The sequence below is a fragment of the Haliotis rubra genome, unplaced genomic scaffold (assembly GCF_003918875.1).
Source record: "Haliotis rubra isolate DU_JTF1 unplaced genomic scaffold, ASM391887v1 Scf178, whole genome shotgun sequence".
Classification (NCBI taxonomy): domain Eukaryota; kingdom Metazoa; phylum Mollusca; class Gastropoda; order Lepetellida; family Haliotidae; genus Haliotis; species Haliotis rubra.
The window spans coordinates 1,160,619-1,173,768 of NW_025765758.1; positions in this window are offsets into that span (position 1 = coordinate 1,160,619).

Genomic DNA, 13,150 nt, shown 5'->3' on the forward strand with positions numbered 1-13,150 from the left:
GATAACTTCACCAGAGTGAGTGAGTTAGTTGGGTTTTACGCCACCTTTAGCAACATTTTAGTAATATCACGGCGGGGGACACAGAAATGGGCTCCACACAATGTACCCATGTGGGGAATCGAACCCGGTCTTCAGCGTGAACGCCTTACCCACTAGGCTACCCCACCGCCCCACTTCACTTTGAAATACCACCGATGTTGTCATGTACTTTGAAAGAAATGAAACCCACGAAAGTCATTTAATGGATTTGTTCTCCGTACTAAGGCAAACAAAATGACCATTATGCCAAAGAAACATGACAAGAGATAGGTAGTTGGAATGTAAAGGCTGCTATTGAGATCAGTTGTCCATGTCACAAAATATTAATGTGAAATTAAGAAAACTCCGTAAAGCATGTGTTGGTGAATCACTATCAAATTATCCGCGAAAAGGTGTCCCTACATTGTCCAGTCAGTGATACCTGTCCCAAACACATGCAGAGTCAAGTCAACACTTCACCTGAAGAAACATATGGTACACATTAAAACAGGGAATTGCATCGGATATCATTTCCCTGCGTCCAATTGCCTCCATATCTTTTTATGAAACATTTAAAAAGGTTTGAGCGTCGTTAGCGAGTGAGTGAGTTAAGATTTACAGTCCCTTAAGCGCCGGTAGTGAGTGAGTTAAGATTTACAGTCACTTGAGCGTCGTTAGTGAGTGAGTGAGTGAGTGAGTTAAGATTTACAGTCACCGAGCGTCGTAAACTGGTTATGTTATATACTATTCACACTTTGCTAAGGATCACAAAATTCACAACTTTACTTAAACGTAGATTCATAAATTGAAATTGTATCCCTTTCAAACTGGATAAATTATAATATGGTAACCCCTCTTTAGGAAAACAGTCACTTTAATCCAACCTTATGCAGCTGATACATGAGTAACCACAACAATGGTTTTCATGGCACCAGTCAGCCATTTTGCAAATCATGGAACGAGTTATTGGCAAGTACACAACACCTGTCAATGGCAGGCATGGGATCCACAAGATGAAATGACAAACTGAAACCTAGGATCTATGCTTACAATAAGCTTAGATATTTAAACCAAATTTGACCCCACATCATAGTTTTCTGTTGAATCCATGATATGATCAGTAGCAAAGTGTGAATAGTATATGTGCAGGCGAGTCACACACAAACAGGACCGTATGACACAACGCTTTTGAGACAGTTTCTTCGTTATTCTATTTTATTAATAGACAGTTTGCCTCATCGGACAAACCCATAGGCTGCTTTAGGTGTTGTTCCTTGTGGACAGCCATGGTCCAGAGCGTGGATACTATGGTTGTCGGGGAACACACATCGGATGAGGGACCTAGGCATCTCCGAAGTGATCACCGTAGAAGCGTAACCAAGGACACTCTCAGAGCGACTACCTTCGCAGTTGGGGGATGAGGAGAAAAAGTGATACCTGTTGTCGTAGCAACGGTAAACTGCCCTCCTGTTTGGCCCTGGTTTAGAGAACATGATAAACTGTGTATTGGACTGGTCGGAGTGTGTCCCGTCATGGCAGAAGACACTGTCTCCTGGACTGAAGAACGTGCATTGGTCCCGCCAACCAACCTTAAGAAGCGCCTCACGTTCATGTGTCGACGTTGTAAGGAGGTTGTCGTTGACTCCTTGGTTGTACAACGAGAAAACATTGGTGTAGATATCACTGGAGGCGATGTTGCAACATTCTTCCTTTTGGTTACTGCAGACTTTAGTTCCACTCCGGAACACACGAACACATGACTTAAGAAGCTGGTAATATTTGTCCCCACTGTAAGTTGTTGGTTCCAAGTCTCTATGGAATTCCTCCCCATACAGATCAACCCAGAGCGGATTTAAAAGGTTTTTGAAGTACCCTGATGGATGTGTGGTGATATTCTGAAGGCCCATACTCCAGTAAGTGTTGACTTTCTTTTCGAATGGATTTGCCTGAGGCTGGGCGATAAGTTCATTCCATCCCGAGATGAAGAGGTAGTCTGGGCGAGCAGCAAGAGCTGCCTTCATCTGTTTCTTGAAGGTGAGCCCACTGAAAGCACCAGCAGCTTGCCAAGGAACGGAAGCATATCCCATCTGAAAAGATCTGGCTACGGGAAACATCGAGCCCAAAGGAGAGTTCTTGGTCATGACTGGGGAACAGTCTGCATCCACAACTGATGTACTGTACTTATTATTGGGACCCATGCACGGACTCATCATTCGCCAGTATCCGTCTTGAGAATATTTCGTGGTTGGTAAATTGGCCCAGTTTCTAACGACAGTTATACCATGGGATTCCAACTCACTTACATACCCAGGGTCAAGGTCGTGGGAAGCCACTGCATGGATGACTTTTCTTCCATTGTGTCTCAAGATGAGGTCGTCGTAGGAGGAGTTCATGTAAACGTTGGTGAAGGCTGTTCTCCAGGAATTGTCTCCAGAGCTGAGGGGAAGCCATGCTGCGATGTCCGGGGTGACCATTCCCTGGTCTCTCAGTTTCTTCCACTCCTCACAGAGCACTTCAAGAGGTCTATATTCAAGTGTGTCAGCTTGTGCGTTCATTTTACCAATGTTGGTCAGGTCGACCAAGATGAAGTCGACACCGGCCTCGCTGATCTGTCTTGCGTGTCTCTCCAGGGTGGATGTAATATTTGGACAATCCGCAACATGACCCGACTCACCGGGACGTTTACGGTAAATGCAGTATATCCCAGCTAGAGGTTCCGTGTGGTAGTAGAACAGCTGCGAATTGGCATGATACTTCTCCAGAATGTCATTAATCTTTAGTCTGTGGTCGCTCCTGATTAGGTCCTCAATGGTGATAAGTGGTCCGCCATGTTGTTTCACTGTCTGTTGAGAATGGAACGCGTAGGCATGCCATGTTGCATAAAACAGACCAACACGAGGCAGTTGTCTTAGAGGAACTGCCTTTGAATGCGTGTTAAGGATAAAACCAGCACAAGATACACAAGCGATCGCCAGAGAAAGACAAAACGTCAGCACTCTCATTTCCCTAGTATATGAAAGCTTCACCTGTATGGCACCTCTTATCAAAGTGTTTTTATGGCGATTATGACGTTGGTTCGTGGCATAACCTTAACCGTTATTTTATCTCTGAAATCAGGTCAGGAATTTCTTGGCAGGAATTCATCGCTGTATTTTAGAGTCGCCTTGCCCTGTAGCATTATTCACAGACCATCATACCGTGGAGTGTACCTTGTAAATTGGGTGGATATCTATCAGGTTCTGCAGCCTTTCTTCCGATTTCACCCGTGAAGATCCGGTTTAGACTTGGTCCTTAGCAATCGATGGCTGTCGTAAGAAGCGACTAATGGCCAGGCTCGCTGACTTAGTGGACACATTATTAGTAACACGGTGTTTTGACGTATTGGACACATTATTAGTAACACGGTGTTTGACTTAGTGGACACATTATTAGTAACACGGTGTTTTGACTTAGTGGACACATTATTAGTAACACGGTGTTTTGACCTATTGGACACATTATTAGTAACACGGTGTTTGACTTAGTGGACACATTATTAGTAGCACGGTGTTTTGACTTAGTGGACACATTATTAGTAACACGGTGTTTTGACGTATTGGACACATTATTAGTAACACGGTGTTTGACTTAGTGGACACATTATTAGTAACACAGTGTTTTGACTTAGTGGACACATTATTAGTAACACGGTGTTTTGACCTATTGGACACATTATTAGTAACACGGTGTTTGACTTAGTGGACACATTATTAGTAGCACGGTGTTTTGACTTAGTGGACACATTATTAGTAACACGGTGTTTTGACGTATTGGACACATTATTAGTAATACGGTGTTTTGACTTAGTGGACACATTATTAGTAACACGGTGTTTTGACCTATTGGACACATTATTAGTAATACGGTGTTTTGACTTATTAGACACATTATAAGTAATATCGTGTTTTGACTTAGTGGACACATTATTAGTAACACGGTGTTTTGACTTATTGGACACATTATTAGTAACACGGTGTTTTGACTTACAGGACACATTATTAGTAACACGATGTTTTGACTTAGTGGACACATTATTAGTAACACGGTGTTTTGACTTAGTGGACACATTATTAGTAACACGGTGTTTGACTTATTGGACACATTATTAGTAATACGGTGTTTTGACTTATTAGACACATTATAAGTAATATCGTGTTTTGACTTAGTGGACACATTATTAGTAACACGGTGTTTTGACCTATTGGACACATTATTAGTAATACGGTGTTTTGACTTATTAGACACATTATAAGTAATATCGTGTTTTGACTTAGTGGACACATTATTAGTAACACGGTGTTTTGACTTAGTGGACACATTATTAGTAACACGGTGTTTTGACTTAGTGGACACATTATTAGTAACACGGTGTTTGACTTAGTGGACACATTATTAGTAACACGGTGTTTTGACTTAGTGGACACATTATTAGTAACACGGTGTTTTGACCTATTGGACACATTATTAGTAACACGGTGTTTGACTTAGTGGACACATTATTAGTAGCACGGTGTTTTGACTTAGTGGACACATTATTAGTAACACGGTGTTTTGACGTATTGGACACATTATTAGTAACACGGTGTTTGACTTAGTGGACACATTATTAGTAACACAGTGTTTTGACTTAGTGGACACATTATTAGTAACACGGTGTTTTGACCTATTGGACACATTATTAGTAACACGGTGTTTGACTTAGTGGACACATTATTAGTAGCACGGTGTTTTGACTAAGTGGACACATTACTAGTAACACGGTGTTTTGACGTATTGGACACATTATTAGTAACACGGTGTTTTGACTTATTAGACACATTATTAGTAATACGGTGTTTTGACTTATTAGACACATTATAAGTAATATCGTGTTTTGACTTAGTGGACACATTATTAGTAACACGGTGTTTTGACTTAGTGGACACATTATTAGTAACACGGTGTTTTGACTTAGTGGACACATTATTAGTAACACGGTGTTTTGACTTATTGGACACATTATTAGTAACACGGTGTTTTGACTTAGTGGACACATTATTAGTAACACGGTGTTTTGACTTAGTGGACACATTATTGGTAACACGGTGTTTTGACTTATTGGACACATTATTGGTAACACGGTGGTTTGACTTAGTGGACACATTATTAGAAACACGGTGTTTTGACTTATTGGACACATTATTGGTAACACGGTGTTTCGACTTAGTGGACTCATTATTAGTAACACGGTGTTTTGACTTATTGGACACATTATTGGTAACACGGTGTTTTGACTTATTAGACACATTATTAGTAACTCGGTGTTTTGACTTAGTGGACACATTATTAGTAACACCGTGTTTTGAAAGGGTGTATGGGACTGTGAGACCCTTGTAAATTCTGTAATGATCGAATTTGACGTGTTTGTTAAACGACAAGTGAAATACAGAAACATATTTGATTTTCAAAATAGTTTTATTTACACAAACAAATAAGAAATTATGACAACAATTTTATTAATTCGTTTATACCCATAATTTTATACGCCAACTCTAAAATATCGATGCGATCAGCTGTTTGGCAGCCATTTTCCATCTAAGGTCAAGGTCATTTGTACAACCAGTGTAGTGTGTCACGTGACAGATTTGATGTGGTGTACGGTTCGTACACCCTGGCAAATCCACCTACATGGTTCGGTATGTTTTGGCTATTGACTAATCAGAATTCGACCAATTTATCTTAAGGGTAATAAATAATCTATGTAAGTTGCGTAGATCGATGCTCATGATTTCAATCAATGGATTGTCTGGTCTGACTCGATTATTTACAGACCACCGTCATATACTAGTAGCTGGGATATTGCTGAGTGCAGCGTTAAACAATAAAACAAACAAAAAACAAACAAACAAACAAACAAACATGAATATATGTTTGTGGTACACTAAAATCGTACAGTGGAGACCTGGATAATTATCTTGGGAAGGCTTTTGTCGCTTGTGGAAGTAGCTTTGTTGCTTAAATATGGAGGAAGACGGAGGCTAAACGATATATACTGAGAGAAACAATTAAAGGAACACATGACAATTCAAGCCTCTTTAATATTTTCCAGTTTTTACCACCAGCTTTGAATAGCGCTGTGGGAGGAAATCTGAGAATAAATAAAGGAACACTGCCATGAAGAGGTGTTCCCTTATTTGTTTCCCTCAGTATATTTATGAGGTTCTCAAAAGGTACGATTCTGATATTTCCTAAATGGCAATGTCTGGTATAATATAGTAAGGCATATTTAGTAGTAGTTTACAATTTGTTCTAGACGTAAGTATACTCCCCAGGGAGTTGAGATTGATAATACGATGTGCCGTTGAGATTGACTTCCAATGATCGAGGGAAAAAATACCAGCGCCTTGAGCATGCACTAGTGCCTGGATATGTGCGCTATATAAATACCCTATAATAATAATAATAATAATAATAATAATAATAATAATAATAATAATAATAATAAAAAAGTATGTTCGTATGACGTAGGCATATATATTTGACAGAAATTGATAGGGATTAAATGACATGCACACGTCATTAACTCACTGTTGATGTTTGATATGCATGCGAGACACACCCTTGAATATCCGGGTAAGATTTGATCCTCAGCAACTAACAATGAGTTACTAACAAACAAACATGAACTACACTGCTGTGACACGCATGATACCCTCCCGACAGTTTTGTCTGCAACGTGTGATGGTAAGGGCAGTCCCGTGGTTATGTCACTTGGGAAACCAGGATGCGATTTGTATGGCAGGTACACTTAGTGCATCGTCAATGTTGGAGTCTGTGTGATATGGAATACATATTCTGTGAACAAGGCACTTTTTCTGCAACCACTTCGTATATTCTATTAGCTACTTCGTTCGTCACACCAAAGACCCGGGTTCAATTCCCGACATGAGTGCAATGTGTGAAGTCTATTTCTGGGGTCCCCGCCGTGTTATTGCTGGAATATTGCTTAAAGCGGCCTAAGACCATACTCACTCACTCAATCACTACCCCCTACTGTTAGGGGTTATAAGATAACGCATGCAAGGCGATAAAAAATAATACCAACATGTGAAAATCATGACCGAAGATGAAGCCAGGACTGGGGAGGGTGACGCCAACAGCCAAACACGGATCCAAGGTCCTTCGATAAATCCAAGGCCCGCTGGCTAAACCTGGGACAGAGAATGGAGCCCAGGACCGCCGATGAATTAAAGGACCGAACTTGGAGCCACTTGCAAGGCCCCAAGACTGCGCCTTTGATCGAGGGTAAAGATGGGTATTGAGGGTACAGTCAAGGACCGTGGTTGGAGCCAAAACCCGAACATGGAGCCTTGGACCGAGGATAGAGCTATAGACCTAGGATGGAGCGTAGGGCCGGGATAGAACCAATGACTAAAGGTGGAGCCAAATATTGAGAATGGAGCCTTGGCCCTAGGGTGAAGCCACAGACAGAGAATGGAACCATGGACCTTTGTTGAAGCCATGAACCTAGGATGAAGCCAGCGACCGATGATGAAGCCAACGACTGATGATGAAGCCAACGACCAAGGATGAAGCCAACGACCGATGATGAAGCCATGAACCGAGGATGAAGCCAACGACCGAGGATGAAGCCAATGACCGAGGATGAAGCCAACGACCGAGGATGAAGCCAATGACCGAGGATGAAGCCAACGACCGAGGATGAAGAAGAGGACCAAGGATGGGGTCAGCGACCGAGGAAAGAGTCAAGTAGTGAGAATGACGCCATCGTGCTCCTTACTTTAAGTACATTATGATTAACACTTTCATCAATTAACACGTTTATCAATTAACAGATTCAGCAATCTGTGATTCGTGTGTGAAGTCATCACCAAACAGGTAGCCCCTCAAAACATTGTCCATGGAGAAATGCTCTCTCTACCCATATCCATTGTAACTCTAGTTTCGGAAACATCTTTCTCAAAAGAAGTTAAGAACATCCTTTTTTTCATATGGCCATGGCTAATCTGCCATGACTGTGGGTACATCTACACATACTGCAGCTTTCCAGATGTTGGCGTTTACAAGTTTGTACTGGTATATACACATTGAAAAAAGTACCGCAACATTCAATATTTTTCACAGTAAGATCATATTATCATCAGCTATAGCAAAGGAACTTATCCAAATATTAATCTAACCTTCCGTCTGGATACACTGACACTCATGGAATAATTGAATGGCAAATCTAAACAGTTTATTCAGAGAAGGAAACATGTAATAAAATTGCTCATATTTATAACGCTGATTACTATGATTGCATGACGTTAACCAATGCGGGCTGTTTGAAGATATAGGCGTACAATCCTCAAAAATCACATAAGTACCGATAACCCAGCACAATGTCAATATCATGAGTAACCTCTGCCAACTGCAATAACGTCCCTGACGCTCCATCTGAAACAGTATCAGACATTGAGTTTTGACGTTGAGGTTTTGCGTTGGAGAACTTGTTCCAATATTTTTGTTCTGCGACCCATGAAGTTCCAAACATGTTGTATCTGACTGAGATTTGGACCCCTGGCGGGCCAAGGTGGAGGTGCGCCCGCCTCTGGGCGTAAGGAATCACCAACGACACGTGCACGATGTGGTCCAGCACTGTCGTCCATGAAGACTGACTGGCCTTGTGTTCAAAGGATGGTCATCAAAATGTGGTCCAACAACCCAACCAGGATGTCAGCGATGTACCGTTGCCCATTCAGATTTTGTCTGATTGTCACAAGGTCAAGTTTATAGCAGTGTGAGAGGCGCCCCTACACCATGAATAAAACCCGACCAAACGGTATTTGCTTAAAGATATTACGTTGGGCATGTGCAGTGTTCAGACGCGAGCTCAGCCATCTGTGGAGGTGGGTGTGACATCCTGTTTAACATCGAGTAAAAGATCACTTTACTAATGAAACGACGCTTGTGTGCGCGTATGTGCGTGCGTGCGTGCGTGCGTGCGTGCGTCTGTGTGAATGTTTGGGTGAGTCTGTTTGTACTGGTCCACTAACGCCAGTTTTACAGCGCCTCTGTAATTGAATATCCTACTCCGACACAATACACTGACGTCAAGCCGACCAGCTCTTGGTTAACCCTTTCATGACGAACGTAAGGCAAGTTTCTCTAACGTCTTTTGGGATCGAACCACCATCTCGGTATAGACTCTACTCATTGGACCATGTGCGTTGTATGTATATCAGTATGTTTCGCAATAATGTATACTATCTATTCAGGCATTTTAAATGTTGAACAACATAAGACATGTTAAACTTATTTTTATACAATCCTATACTAACATGCACCTGCCCGAGTCGGTCCATTACTGCCTAACATGTGATAGTTATTTATATAAGCCTTCCGAGATAACACATATCCTGGCTGTCAGCATCTGCATCTCACACCTGCCTTTGAATCTAGAAAAGGAAACATTTCGACGTTTAAGTACTGAACTAAATTTTAAGAATAGTCATATATGATCTAATCACGTATAACCGGATATAACACGCTGAGCTGTTAATGGCTGCTGATACTAGAAACCTGTCATCGGATGCTAAAAAACTAACTACAAACGAATTACCTGGAGCGTAATGAAACATTTTGTACACAAATGCTCTCTTCCATGCAAAACGACTCATGTACAAGTTTGTACTGGGTATATACACGTGAAAAAGTACCGCAACATTCAATATTTTCTACAGTAAGATCATATTATCATCAGCTATAGCAAAGGAACTTATCCAAGTATTAATATAACCTTCTGTCTGGATACACTGACACTCATGGAATAATTGAAGGGCAAATCTAAATCAGATCTAGCGGTGTTCTAATTCAGAGAAGGAAACATGTAATATATTGCTCATATTTATAACGCTGATAACTATAATTGCATGACGTTAACAAATGCGGGCTGTTTCAAGATTCAGGCATACAATCCTCAACAAATCACATAAGTATCAATAACCGAGCACAATGTCAATATCTGGAGTAACCTCTGCCAACTGCAATGACGTCCCTGACGCTCCATCTGAAACAGTATCAGACGTTGTGTTTTGACGTTGACGTTTTGCGTTGGAGAACTTGTTCCAATAGTTCAAAATTTTGTTCTGCGACCCCTGAAGTTCCAAACATGTTGTATCTGACTGAGATTTGGACCCCTGGCGGGCCAAGGTGGAGGTACGCCCGCCTCTGGGCGTAAGGAATCACCAACGACACGTGCACGATGTGGTCCAGCACTGTCGTCCATGAAGACTGACTGGCCTTGTGTTCAAAGGATGGTCATCAAAATGTGGTCCAACAACCCAACCAGGATGTCAGCGATGTACCGTTGCCAATTCAGATTTTGTCTGATTGTCACAAGGTCAAGTTTATAGCAGTGTGAGAGGCGCCCCTACACCATGAATAAAACCCGACCAAACGGTATTTGCTTAAAGATATTACGTTGGGCATGTGCAGTGTTCAGACGCGAGCTCAGCCATCTGTGGAGGTAGGTGTGACATCCTGTTTAACATCGAGTAAAAGATCACTTTACTAATGAAACGACGCTTGTGTGCGCGTATGTGCGTGCGTGCGTCTGTGTGAGTATTTGGGTGAGTCTGTTTGTACTGGTCCACTAACGCCAGTTTTACAGCGCCTCTGTAATTGAATATCCTACTCCGACACAATACACTGACGTCAAGCCGACCAGCTCTTGGTTAACCCTTTCATGACGAACGTAAGGCAAGTTTCTCTAACGTCTTTTGGGATCGAACCACCATCTCGGTATAGACTCTACTCATTGGACCATGTGCGTTGTATGTATATCAGTATGTTTCGCAATAATGTATACTATCTATTCAGGCATTTTAAATGTTGAACAACATAAGACATGTTAAACTTATTTTTATACAATCCTATACTAACATGCACCTGCCCGAGTCGGTCCATTACTGCCTAACATGTGATAGTTATTTATATAAGCCTTCCGAGATAACACATATCCTGGCTGTCAGCATCTGCATCTCACACCTGCCTTTGAATCTAGAAAAGGAAACATTTCGACGTTTAAGTACTGAACTAAATTTTAAGAATAGTCATATATGATCTAATCACGTATAACCGGATATAACACGCTGAGCTGTTAATGGCTGCTGATACTAGAAACCTGTCATCGGATGCTAAAAAACTAACTACAAACGAATTACCTGGAGCGTAATGAAACATTTTAAAAATACATAAATGCTCTCTTCCATGCAAAACGACTCATGTCACGATGACATCCAGTACAGGCTTGCATGACGTTAAAACTGCAATGTTAAATAACTGACATGCTCCCATTTCGGAGATATATACTGTATACTATTCAAAAACATACACTGATCAACAAAAGAAAGTATACACTTGAACATTTATGAGGTAATCGAAGTATAAGTTTGCTGAATGCAGCCGCCAAAACAGTGGATGCTTTAGGTCCAAAACACAAATGTGCTACTCGTACCAAGAACATCACTATCGATTAACCATTTCTAGTTTGTTACATTTTTACACATCTTCAAAGAAGTAACTTTCTCTTGTCCGTGAGTTTCCTTCATAAACGCTAAAATGCAAAACGCTAAAATACATCCACCCGTTCAGGTCACGAAGTTGGAGAGGTATATTTGTGTAAATATGATTTACTAACTTTCACAACAGGAACAACAACAACAACAACAACAACAGCAACAACAACAACAACAACAACAGCAGCAGCAGCAACAACAACAGCAACAACAATAACAGCAGCAGCAGCAACAGCAAACACAATTTAGCGAAACATGTTCAGTTATCTGTAACGTTCTATTTCGTCACGCAAAGGTTTTGTGGCTGAAGATTTGACTTGAAAAGAAAATATCACTATTTACTTGTGTGTCTGAGTTTGTAAACTGGATTGCAAACTTGCTGCATACGCCGAATTCATAGGATTCTGACGTGCCCAAGGGACGCAACTCTGCACAGCGAATTGCGACAACCCAGACGACTGGGATATCCGTGCCCTAAGTGGGCGGCCGTACCCATACTCCATCCGTAGAGATGCGACTTCGTTGCCGTTCCGAATTCACAAAATAGTGTTCAGCTTTCTCAGAATAAAGGAAAACATATGCCACACATTCCAAAGATACGTTCATACAAAATGAAAACACAAAATTGAACTACATTGTAAAAATATCTAGCTTCGTCACAAAACTTATGAAGACCTGGAACCCGTGAAGATCCGGGTTAGAATTGATCTTCAGTAACCCATTTTTTGGTTTATTCACAGGACCATCATATATAGATGGTTTCACGTTTAACGTCGAGTGTACCCTGTCAGTTGGGCGGATATCTGTCGGGTTCTCCTGCCGTCATCCTTTTGAATTCCCACGGATTAGAATTGGACCTCAGTAACCAATGCTTGTCGTAAGAGGCGACTAACGGGATCGGGTGGACAGGCTCGCTGGCTTGGTTGACAAATGTCATCGGTTCCCAATTGCGTAGATCGATGCTGATGCTGTTGATTACTGGAATTTCTAGTCCAGACTCGATTATTTACAGACCGCCAGACAGCTGGAATATTGCTGAGTGCGGCGTAAAACTAAACTCACTCACTCACTTTGAAGACCTGGTACCTGGAGATGATGGAATCATGTCATGTGGTCTATTCATGACAGACGAGTTGGGAGATGCCCACAACGCCCACGTTTTCCTTAGTGACAACTCAAGCTCCTGCGAGTTTACATTCTTTTTCGTTTCCAATCTGCCAGTGGCAATGATGCCCCAAACGACAGCTCTGTTTGGTTTCCTGGGATGTTTTTATACTAAGAAATGCGAAAATATTATTACATTTTCCATCTAGCCTCCGGCCGTAGTGGTGTTCCACCTAACCTCCAAGTTGAAGATGTGTTTTCCTAGCCTTCAACCTGCAGCGGTGTTCTTCCTTGTCTTCAAGCTGAGTGTTTCACCTAGCTTCCTAGCTGTAGCGGTGTTCTTCCTTGTGTTCAAGCTAAAAGTTTTGCCTAACCTACTAGCTGTAGCGGTGTTCTTCCTTGTCTTCAAGCTGAGTGTTTCACCTAGCTTC